Source organism: Hyaena hyaena, unplaced genomic scaffold (genome assembly GCF_003009895.1).
Source record: "Hyaena hyaena isolate Hyena2069 unplaced genomic scaffold, ASM300989v1 scaffold_1547, whole genome shotgun sequence".
In the NCBI taxonomy this organism is placed as follows: domain Eukaryota; kingdom Metazoa; phylum Chordata; class Mammalia; order Carnivora; family Hyaenidae; genus Hyaena; species Hyaena hyaena.
The window spans coordinates 178,528-191,840 of NW_024082172.1; positions in this window are offsets into that span (position 1 = coordinate 178,528).

Below are 13,313 nucleotides of genomic sequence, written 5' to 3' on the forward strand. Positions count from 1 at the left end.
GATGCTGATTAAGGCTCTATAGTGCATGGATCAGCCCTCACAACAAAGAATTATATAATTCAAAGTGTAAATAGTGTTGGGGTTGAGAAACCCTATTCAAGGCATGTACAAACTCATTAAGAGTTCCCGGAAGTCACACATATACACATCCTGGTACATACTTCTGGCACCAGTAGAGGAGCTCCAGACATATGTGTCCATTGCTCAGCTTTTTTTTGCCACTAAGGTATTTATGGATTTTCACATAAGTTTTTGTTTTGTGATTTTGTAGGGAGATATGGAAGGCAAGATGAGTTTAATTGAGCTCATTCAACCTAGACATAAACCATGTTCTTTTTCAATAGAACTTGACTCTAAAAAGGTTTAAGAGAGCATTGCTAAAGCAGATAATTTATAGAAAGAAATTAAGTATTCAGAAGAAGAAAGTTCTTAAATTAATTAAGACACATGTAAATGAAAAATGGAATTTTCAGCAATGATTAAAGTGAATTATGTAAGCAATGAGAAATAATTTTTTGACCTTTAAGACTGGTAAAATATAATTTTTAAAAATTGGTCATGGTAATTTTGGTGAAGATGTGGAGGCATAGTCACTTTCACACAAGAAGTCCCAATTTTTGTTATTTACAAGTTAAGGCTATGGGTTTGTCATATATTTTCCTTCCCATTTTCCCCTCTGAGAACTCATCTAACAACCATCTTCACCCTATATCTTCCTATACACCTCCATAGATGCCCCAAAACACACTCACTGAAAATCATCAAAGCTGGGAGAGAATGTGACAGGCAAGAGGCAGAGATTGAAAAGGGTAGAGATAGCCCTTGGTTCAGGAGTCACTCTCATTTCCATTATATGGCGTTAGGGAAAAGAAAGGATATAATCAATCTATTTCTGTGTGTATTAAATACTACACTGTGGACATTTAGACAGTGGAAGATGTTTATCATCTCATTTTTTTTTCATTACATACGGCATGTTCCTTTATTTAACCTTCCAGATTCGTATTACAGAAGCATATTTTAAAAATTTAATGTTTTATTTATTTTTGAGAGAGAGAAAGCGTGAGCAAGGGAGAGTCAGAGAGAGAGATACAGAATCTGAAACAGTCTCCAGGCTCTGAGCTGGCTGTCAGCACAGAGCCCGAAGTGGGGCCCGAAGCCACGAATCGTGAGATCATGACCTGAGCCGAAGTCGGACGCTCAGCCGACTGAGCCACTCAGGCGCCCCCAGAAGCACATTTTTTTTTAATGCTAGGAGATACAAAGTAACTTAAGGAAAATAGTGTAACAGTGACTTTGCTGCACAGGACACTGGACTATATGTCAGAAGTTTGAGGTCTCAATGTTTAGCTGAATAGAAGACCTAGGATAAGTCAGGTCTCCTCTAGTGGTATTATATCTAAAACAGAATAAAAGTTTACATTAGTGGTTAAGAACATAATATTTGGAGTCGGACAACTTTGGGTTCCCCAGAGCTTGGTTCCACAATTTACATGTCATCTCAAATCAGTGGAAAAAATAAAATTTTACCCTTGGGAATGTGTGCATAATGGTTAACATTGTTTTCTTCTCCCCCCCAATTTTAAATGATTATATGTTCATAATAAAATAATTGGAATCAAGGATCTAAGATGGCAGTGTAGTAGGAGGTACCTATGTTTGCCTAGTCCCTTGAACTCAGCTGGATAAAATATAAAATCATTCTGAATCCCCAAGAAATCAATCTGAGGACTGATAGAACAAACTCTACAACTATAGAGAGAGAAGAGGTCACATCATGGAATGTAGGAGGTATGCAGATGTTATTTTGGGGAGAAGTGAATCAGGAGTGCTATGGAAGGGAGGGAGCCCATGTCATGGAGAGAGGCAGGATAAAGAGAGGAGTGCAACAGGGAATTGCATAAGGAAAACACTTCCCCAAAGCCATTGTCTGGGAAAACGAGAGGGGCTTATTTTTATGAGTTTTGAAACCTTGAGTATTAATTTAAGACTAAAGTTTTAGAGGTCCATCCTGTCAGGTGCTGCAGTGATCCTGTGGTACAGACTGTGTGATCTGAGGATCTCCTGGGACACGCTGAAAGGGATGGCTTCCCCTTCTTGGAGTGCAGCTAAGAGAGGTGGAATTGCCTCTCTGGGGACAGAGGAACCAGTGAATTCCATTTCTCTCCCTTGCCCTTCAGCATAAACTAACTTTAATAAGGAGCACAGTGCCAACAGTGATGGCATAAATCACTTACACCAAGCAACAAACCTTTCACTCTCCAGATGCTGCTTTTCTTGAGAAGTTTGCCAGAAAACCACTACAGTGGGCCCCTCCCCTAGAGCACTAGCCAAAAATACCCCCAACCCATCACATACCATGTCTACTGACTGTAGAGTTATACAAAGCTTCAGATCTACAGATCTCTTTTAACAAGCAGAACAGAGCATACTTAATTAAGACTCGCCACACTCTGGAGGCCAAAACACCCCCCATTGCAGGCAAGGAGAAACTGCGGAGGACTGACTTGAGGGAAAGAGCAGCCAAAAGATAGCAGCACAGTGCCCACAGCATACACCAGAATCACTTCCTGAAGCTCCCGGCCCTTCATCTCTTCTTTATAAAGCCATTTTTCTCAGGAGAAGAAAACAGAGGAGCCTTTCCTAACAGAGAGAAGAAGACAGAAACCCCCACAAAATACAACGATGGAATTCACCCCAAAAGAAAGAAGAAAAAAAGGTCATGGCCAAGGATTTAATTGAGACATTTGTAAGTAATAAGCTTGATCTAGAATTTAAAGCAATAATCATAAGGATACTAGCTGGGCTTCGGAAAAGCATAGAAGACACCAGGGAGTTACCACAGAGACAAAAAACCTAAAAACTGTTAGGCTGAAATAAATTCTGTAACTGAGATGTGAAAGCAGCTGGATATAATTACCACAAGGATGGAAAAAACAGAGGAATGAAAGTGATAAAGAATATAAAATTATGGGAAATAATGAAGCTGAAAAGAAGATGGAAAGACAAATATTGGATCATGAATGTAGACTTAGGGAACTAAGCACCTCCATAAAGCATAATAACATTTGTATCATTCCCAGAGGGGCGCCTGGGTGGCCCAGTTGGTTAAGCATCCGACTTCGGCTCAGGTCATGATCTCACGGTTCATGGGTTCGAGCCCCGCGTCGGGCTCTGTGCTAATAGCTAGCTCAGAGCCTGGAGCCTGCTTCCGATTCTGTGTCTCCCTCTCTCTATGACCCTCCCCTGCTCATGCTGCCTCTCTCTCTCAGAAATAAATAAAACGTTGAATTTTTTAAAAAAAGAATCCCAGAAAAAAAAGATAGGGAAAAAAGGGCAGAAGGTTTATTTGTGCAAATTATAGCTGAAAACTTCCCTGATCTGAGGAAAGATACAGATATTCAAATGCAAGAGGGGCACAGAAAACTCCCATCAAAATAAACAAATGCAGACCAACACCAAGATATATTTCAGTTAAATGTGCAAAGTACAGAGATAAAGAAAAATCCTAAAAGCAGTGAAACAAAAGACATTCCTTACTTACAGGGTAAGAAAAATAAAGTTAGCAGCATATTTCTACAGATACTTGCTGGGCCAGAGAGACTGGCATGATATATTGAATATGCTGAATAGGAAGAATATGCAGTCAAGAATACTCTAACCAGCAAGGCTGTCATTCAGAATAGAATGATAGATAAAGAATTTCCTGGACAAATAAAAACTAAAGGAGTTCGTGACCACTAAACCAACCCTTCAAGAAATATAGTAGGGGACTCTTGGAGTGAGAGAGAAAGACCAGAAGCGATAAAGACTAGAAAGAAACAGAGGAAATTTCCAGAAACAACAACTTAACAAGTAATACAATGGAACTAAATTAATATCTAACAAAAACCATTCTAAATGTAAGTGGACTAAATGCTCCAGTAAAAAGACATAAAATATCAGAATGCATAAAAAAGGTAAGACTATCTGTGTGCTGCCTACAAGAGACTCATTTTAGACCTAAAGACACCTGTAGATTGAAAGTGAGGGTATGGAGAGCCATCTATCATGCTAATAGACGTCAATAAGAAGCTGGAGTAGCCATACTTACATCAGACAAACTAGATTTTAAACCAAATACTAGAACCAGAGATGAAGAAGGGCATTATACCATAATAAAGGTGTCTATCCAAAAGGAGGACCTAACAGTAGTAAATATTTATGCCCCCAATGTGAAACACCCAAATATATTAATCCATTAATAGCAAAGTTAAAGAAACAAGTTGATAATAATACAATAATAGTAGGGGACTTTAACACTCCACTTGCAGCGATGGACATATCATCTAAGCAGAAGAATAAATAGGAAATAATGGCTTTGAGTGACACACTGGACCCAATGGACTTAAATAGTTATATTCAGAGCATTTCACCCTAAAGGAGCAGAATACACATTTTTTATGAGTGCACATTTCAACATTCTCCAGAATAGATCACATACTGGGTCACAAATCAGCACTAAAGAAGTACAAAAAGATTGAGATAATACCATGCATATTTCCTGAACACAATGACATGCAACTTGAAGTCAACCAGAAGAAAAAAGTTGGAAAGGCTGCCAATACATGGCGAGTAAAGAACATCCTACTAAAGAATTAAATGGGTCAAACCATGGGGGAGGAGAAGAGGAAAAATAGTTGGGGAGAGAGAGGGAGGCAAATCATGATAGACTCTTGAATGCTGAGAACAAACTGAGGACTAATGCGGGTGGGGGAGAGGGGGAGGGGGCAGATGGGCATGGATGAGGGCACTTGTGGGCATGAGCACTGGGTGTTATATGGAAACCAACTTGACAATAACGTATGAAAGAAAAAAGAGAATGAATGGGTCAACCAGGAAATAGAAGAAGAAATTTAAAAAAATAACTGAAAACCAATAAAAATGAAAACATGACAGTCCAAAACCTTTGGGATGCAGGGAAGGTGGTCATGAGAAGGAAATATATAAAAACACTGGCCTTCCTAAAGAAGGAACAAATGTCTCAAATACATAACCTAACATTACACCTGAAGGAGCTAGAAAAGAACAGCAAATAAAGCCCAAAACCAGCAGAAGGGAAATAATAATGATTAGAGCAGAAATAAATGATATTGAAATAAATAAAACAAGTAGAATAGATCAACAAAAGTAGGAGCTGGCTCTCCAAAAGAATTAATAAAATTGACAAACTCTTAGACAGTCCTGAGACAAAAAGGAAAGGACTCAAAAAATAAAATCACAAATGAAGGAAGGGAGATCACAACCAATATCATGGAAATATAAACAACTATAAGAAAATATTATGAGCAATTATATGCCAACAAATTAGGCAATCTGGAAGAAATGGATAAATACTTAGAAACAAATAAACTACCAAAACTGAAACTGGAAGACAGAGAAAATTGGAACAGACCCATAGCCAGCAAGAAAATTAAATCAGCAATTAAAAATCTCCCAGTAAATGAGTCCAGGGCTGGATGACTTCCCAGGGGGAATTCTACCAAATATTTAATTTTTAAATGTTTATTCATTTTTGAGACACAGAGACAGAGTGTGAGTGAGTGAAGGGCAGAGACAGGGGGAGACACAGATTTTGAAGGAAGCTCCAGACTCTGAGCTGTCAGCACAGAGGCTGATGTGGGGCTTGAACTCACGAGTCGCGTCATCATGACCTGAGCCGAAGTCGGACGCTTAATCGACTGAGCCACTCAGGTGCCCCTGTAGCAACCATTTAAAGAAGAAGTTACACATATTCTTTTGAAACTGTTACAAAAAATAGAAATGAAAGAAGAACACCCAAACTCATTCTATGAGGTCAGCATTACTTTGACTCCAAAACTAGGCTAATGTATTATGAGGCTTTCATAATACATTTATGTGAGTTAAGTCAGGTAGAGAAAGACAAATAACCATATGATTTTACTTGTATGTGGAATTTAAGAAATAAAACAGATGAACATGGGGAAATAAAAAGAGATAGGCAAAACACAAAACAATTAACCACAGAGAATAAACTGTAGGTTCCTGGAGGGGCGGTAGGTGGGGGTATGGGTTAAATGGGTGATTGTTATTAAGGAGGGCACTTGCTGTAATGAGCACTGACTGTTGTATGTAAGTAATGAATCACAAAATTCTACTATTGAAACCAATATTACATTATATGTTAACTAATTGGAATTTAAATAGAAACTTAAAAAAATAATTTATGTACCATGGTTAGAACCGGCACTTAGCAAGTATTCAATAAATGCTGCTTCTATTACTATTGAAAAATAAAAATAATTATTGCCATACATTTTAATGGATGTAAGATGTTTAAAAAATAACAATTATTATATTTACCTCCAATACTACCCTTACACCTAGGCAAACATTAATCTACTTTCTATATGGATTTGCTTACTGTGGACATTTCTTATAAATGGAATCAAACAATCCATTTGACCTTTTGTTTCTGATTTCCTCATGTAGGATGATGTATTCAAGTTTCATTCATGTCATAGCATGCATCAATACTTTTGTCCTTTTTGTTGTCAAATAGTATTCCATGACATGGATATACCACAATTTATTTATTCATTCATCTATTGATGGACAGTCAGATTTTTATACTATTTGGCTATCACGAACAATGCTGAAAACAAATGTAAACTTTTGTACAAGTGTTTGTGTGGACATATGTTTTTCTTTCTGTTGGGTAAATATCTTGGAATAGAATTGCTATGTCATATAGTAACACTATTTTGAAATTTGAAGAACTGCCAGACTATTCTCCAAAGTGGCAGCACCATTTTACATTACCACCAAGAGTTTACAAGGGTTCTAATTTCTCCACATCTTCATAAGCACTTGTTAATATCTGTCCTTTTGATTCTAGCCATTCTAGAGAGTGTGAAGTTGCATCTCAGTATAGTTTTGAGTTGCATTATCTAATGAATAATGATGTGAAACATCTTTTAAGGTAATTTGTATACCTTCCATGGATAAATGTCTGCTTATCCATTTGATAATTTTTAGTTGGGTTATTTGTCTTATTATTATTGGGTTGTAAGAATTCTTTATATATTGTAGATACTAGTTCCACAGATATAAGATTTGCAAATGTTTTATCCTAATCTGGACGCTATAGTTTTACTTACAAAATCTTTATTGAGTAATAACTGACAAATATCATTATATGTTATTATAGTGTGTATTATATGTATCATTATATTGTATTAAAGTATACAACATGGTAACTTGATATACATATACATTGTAGAAGGATTACCAAGATCAAGATAGTTAACATACCCGTTATGTCACATAATTAATATAGCTAACTTTCTTGTGATGAGAATACACTCAGCAACTTTCAAGTGTACAATAGCACATTATTAACTATAGTCACCATGCTGTACTTTTTCTTATTATTATTTATATTTTGTTCCCTTTGTTCTAAATCTTCCTCTTTCCCTCCCTCCCAGCCCTAGCCCCTGGAAAGCACCACTGTCGTCTTTCTATGAAATTGTACTCTTTTTTTTTTATATTTCTCATATATGTGATACCATACAGTATTTGTTTTCTCTGTCTGGATGGTTTCACTTAGTATAATGCCCTCTAGATTCATCCATATTGTTGCAAATGTAAGATTTCCTTCTTGTATATAACTGGGTAATATTATATATATATATAATACAATATATAATACAATATATATATACAATTTTCTTCATCCATTCATCCATTGAAGGGCATTTAGGTTGTTGTTCCCATATCTTGGTTATTTTCAATAATGCTTCAATGAGCATGGTGTGTAGATAGCTCTTTGAAATACTGATTTCAGTTTCAACAGATATATACCCAGGTGTTGGATGGTATTTTTTTTTTTTTTATGTGTGGTGTAAAAAAAGGGTCCAGTTTCATTCTTTTGCGTGAGGATATCCAGTTTCCCAGCACCATTTATTGAAAGGACTGTCTTTTCTCCATTCTGTGTTCTTGGCACCTCGGTCAAATGTTAGTTGACTATATATACATAGGTTTATTTCTTGGCTCTATTCTGTTCCACTGGTCTATGTACTTGTTGATATGCATTACCATCCTGTTTTGATAAATATAGATATGCAATATAGCTTAAAATTAGCTAGTGTGATGTCTCCAGCTTTGTCTCTCTTTCTCAGGATTGTTTTGGCTATTGTGGTTCTTTTGTGGTTCCAAACAAAACGTAGGAGACTATTTTTCTATTGATGTGAATGAGATTGCACTGAATCTGTAGATTGCTTTGGATAGTATGGTCACTTTTGCAATACTAATGTATCCAATCTATGAATATGGGATATCTATTTATTTGTATATTTTTCAGTCTCTCTTATGAGTGTCTTATACTTTCCAGTATATATGTCTTTCACCTCATTGGCTAAATTTCTTCCTAAGTATTTTATTTTTTCAATGTTATCATAAATGGGATTTTTTCCTTAATTTATTAGATAGTTCCACATTACTGTATAGAAATGCAATTGATTTCTATATGCAGATATCGTATCCTGCAGCTTTACTGAATTTATTTATTTAGTTCTGGTGGAATCCAGGGTTGTCTATATATAAGATCATCTTATCTGCAAACAGAGATGATAACTTCTTTACTGATTTGGATGCATTTTATTTCTTTTTATTGTCTAATTGTTATGCCTAGGACTTCCAATAGTACGTTGAACAGAAATGGTGAGAGTGGGAATCCATGTCTGGTTCCTGATCTTGGGAGAAAGGTTTTTTAGCTTTCACCACTGAGTATGATGTTAGCTGTTGGCTTGCCATATATGGCTTTTCTTATGTTGAGGAAGATTCCCTCTATACCCAATTTTTACTTAATGACTTTGTCTCTTGTGGCAGTTTTTATTTTTTTACATAAAGAATATTTTATCTGATATAAGTTAGCTACTCCTGCTTTCTTTTCGTTTCCATTTGCATGGAATATCTTTTTACATCTCTTCACTTTTAGCCTATAAGTGCCCTTAATATTCAGGTGAGTCTGTTGTAGGCCCCATACACTTGGACTTTGCATTTTTACCCATTCATCTAATCTATGTCTTTAAAATTTTTTAAATGTTTTATTTATTTTTGAGAGAGAGAGACAGAGCACGAGTGGGTGAGGGCAGAGAGAGAGGGAGATACAGAAGCTGAAGCAGGATCCAGGCTCCAAGCTGTCAGGAATTTAGTTATTTTGAATTTAATTATATATTTGCCTTCACCAGGGAATTTTATACTTTCATATGTTTTCATGTTACTAATTAGCATCCTTTTACTTCAGCTTGAAGAACTGTCTTTAGCAATTTGTAGGTCAGGAATAGTAGTGATAAATTCTTTCAGCTTTTTTTTTTTTTTTTGAGCACTTTGAATATATTATCCCACTCTTTTCTGGCCTGCAAAGTTGCTGCTGAGAAATCTGCTGAAAGCCTCATCAGGAATCCCTTGTATATGATCTTTTTTTTTTCCCCTCGCTAATTTTATAATTCTTTTTGTTTTTTACTTTTTAGAGCTTGATTATAATGTGTCTCAGTGAAGAACTCAGAGTTGATTCTGTTTGGGGATCTTTGAGCTTCATGCACCTGGATGGTCACATCACTCCATGTATTTGGGAAGTTTTCAATCGTTATTTCTTTAAATAAAGTTTCCTTTCTCCTTATCCTTACGGAACTGCCAATATTCTGCAAATATTTTTCTTTTCTTGTCTTATCTTTTCTCCTTCTCTTTACTTTCCCTTTCTTTTCTTCTTTTCTTCCTTTTCTTTCTCTCTTTCTTTTTTTCTTTTTCTCCTTATTAACACTTAATAATCCATATAAAATTCCTTCGCTCTTTTCCATTCTAATTTCTTTATTCTCTGGATAATATCAAGAGATTAGATCTGCCTTCACCTTCACAGATTCTTTCTTCTGTATGATTTATCCTGCTGTTAAAACTCTTTATTGCATTTTTCATATCATTCATCATATTCTTCTGCCCCAATTTTTGTTTTTTAATGATTTTTATCCTTTCATTGAACTTGTTGTTTTCTTTATGTATTATTTTCCTGAGTTCATTGAGTTGTCTATATGAATCTTGCTGTACTTTCTGAAAATATTTTGAATTCTCTTTCAGATAACTACATATCTCCATTTCTTTGGGATTAGTTATTGTAAATTACTATTTTCCTTTGGTGTCTTTACCTTTCTTTGCTTTTTTGTATGTCTATTGGCTTTGCATTTTTGTCTGCACATCTCAGCACACAGTTGTCTCTTCCAGGATTTTGGACTGGCTTCAGTGGAGAAAGACTTTCTTTCAACTTTTGTTTGAAAGGTACGGTGGTATGTCTCCATGAAGCTCTATCAGTACCGTGGTACTTGTGTCTAAGCTGTAGGAGTGTGCTGATCTGTGGAACTGGGGCTTGGGTCTCAGGGGCTTACCAAAGTGACTCTAATTGAATAAATCAGCAGAATGGGCCCTGGGCTGACAAGGTGCAATGATGGTTTGGGCACAGGGTTCTGGGTGCCATAGCAGCACAGCCTGGGGATGTTGGGTTAAAGTCTCAAGAATGCCCCAGAGACAGTCTTGGACAGCATCAGCATTTCATTAAGGGTAGTCTATTGAAGCCAGATGTCAGGACCTTAGGAGCTTGGGGTCAGAGTAATGACTACACTCTTAGAAAATGAGAATTTAGATCTGTGATTTAGGACCAAAAGCAAGGCTCAGAATAGTGGCAGCATGACCCCAGGAATGATGCTGCAGGGCTGGAATCTGGGACCTAGTGTGCTGGGCTCAGAGCAGTGGCAGTTCTGGGTAATGACAGTTCAGAGCTACAACCTGAGATGGGGGGCTAGCTTCAGGGCAGTGGAAGCCTGGCCCTGGTAATGGTCATCAAACTGTAACATCCTAATAAGACAGTAGCGGAGAAAATAAGGCAATCTATAAATACGCTCCTTACTATTTTATTGGGGGTTGGTTCTCCTTGAAATAAGCTTTGCTAAATATTTCTCAAAAAGCAAACACATACACACACAGAAATACACACATATGCAAATAAATCTAGAAAAATATTAACAGAAATATTTTATATAGTCATGTAAGCACCAGACAATTTAATGTTTTTATTGTAATATTACATTCTAAGCTTTTGATTCCTGAGGCATCCACTTCAAAGACCTCTATCCCAAATAAACACATCACCACCTCCACAACTAAAGAATCAGGTTGCCCCACTCATGAAGTTCCCCTTTTTACGAAGCTGTGGTTGACTTATGTAAATGACCTTTTGACTGATTGCTTGCTTTTCCCTTCCCGCACTTTAATTTCCTTTCTTATGTTTTTAAATTCACCAATAAAGTGTAAACCCACAAAATCTTAGGCACCCTACCCTCAACTCCAATAAAGACAGAACTCCAGGGCTCTTGTCTGTAACCTTGCTGTGTGGTTCTGAGTACGCTGTATACCCTCCAGAACCTGTTGCAATAAGGTTTTTCCCCCAAAGTTCTCTGATGTTTGTGGCTGGAGTACATATTGCAATCCTAATAAGAATCACAAGGGCTTGGAGCACCTGAGTGGCTCATTTGGTTAAACTTCTGACTCTTGATTTCGGCTCAGGTCAATATTTCATGGTTCATGGGTTCCAGCCCCAAGTTAGGCTTCGTGCTCACAGTGTGAAGACAGCTTCTCTCTCCCTTTTTCTCTGCCCCTCCCCCATTCCCCCACATGCCCACGCTTGCTCACTCTCTCTCTCTTTCTCTCTCTCCCTCTCTCAAAATTAATGACTAAAATTAAAAGAAAAAAAGAATCACAAGGGCTCATCTACCCACAATATTGGTTCTAGTCAGGGAAATATCTCTGGGAACTCACCATAAGTAATAGAGCCTAGTTGAATGCCTCATGCATTTCTAGCTGATACGTCACCATCAATAGGCTGAGACCAAACAAAACAAAATATCTTTTGAAAAATGTGTCTTAAAAATTGTTTTTACTGTTTATTTTTGAGTGCACACACGTGCGCTCTCCAGAGAGTGAGAGAACACAAGTGGGGGAGGGGCAGAGAGAGGGAGATATAGAATCTAAAGAAGGCTCCAGGCTCTGAGCTGTCAGCACAGAGCCCAAGGTGGGGTTTGAACCCATGATCCATGAGATCATGACCTGAGCCAAAGTCAGATGCTTAACCGACTGAGCCACCTAGGTCCCCCCCAAAATGTGTCTTATAACCAGAATTTATTACATGTAATAAAATGATTGAGATTGTCTGTTGAATATAACATGTGGAAAACTTTCATAAATGTATTCATAAAATATTGTGGAAATATGTTTAATATTGTATTTTTTCCATTTTTATCTAAAATTCTCAGTCTACAGCCTAAAATGTGCCTTTTATCTCTCTCTGCCTCTGTCTCTGTCTCTGTCTCTGTCTCTCTCTCTCTCACACACACACACACACACACACACACACACACACACACACAAATATAGACATGTACATCCCTCTTCCATCTCTTGTTCTCTTAGCTGAGTGAGCTGTAAGGTATGCTCTGCAACTGCCAGGCATCTGCAGCCAGGCTTTCTTTTCAGTGGATTGGTATTGAAAACTATGCTCTACAGCTGGACAGGGTTTCAAAATTGCTTTTTTCCCCCTACCCATGGGGCCATAGAATGTGCTCTGTGGCTGCCAGGTACATTGAGGCTTCCCAATGGGGTGAGAGCAAAGGTTATGCTCAGCAGATGAATAGGCTTTAAACTTCTCTGCTGAGGCAGAGTCATAGAATGGGCTCCACAGCTGGTATGGCTCATTGGCTGGAGACTCAAAACAGACTAAACTGTCAACCAGGCTTCCTGGCCAGATAGGAACACAAACTCAGCTCTGCAGATGGGCAGAACAACCAGCTAGGATCTCTGCTTGTGCATTGCTGGGAGCTGAATGGCAGTCTACTATATCTGAGTGTGGGTTGCTGTAAGCCCCGCCCCAATTTTCCATCCCTATCTAATCCCCTTGGTTGAGCCCTGCAAATTCTCCCAGTGGTCCCCATAACACAAGACATGATTTGTTCTCCTGGGAACCATCTCACAATGCTGGGAAGCTGGATACCTACCTTGGTTTCTCTTTTTCCCACTGGAGAAAACATAAATCCTGGGGCATTCTTCAGGTAAAATTGTGCTGACCTTGGGAAGAAGCAATGCAGCCAAAGTGAAGCCACTCTTTTTACTCTTCTAATGAAGTCTTTCTCAGTTTCTGTGGTTCAGGAAGTTGCTTTAGGTTCATCCCTGGGTTCTCAGATTTTCACAATCTGTGGATAGTTGCTAGTTAG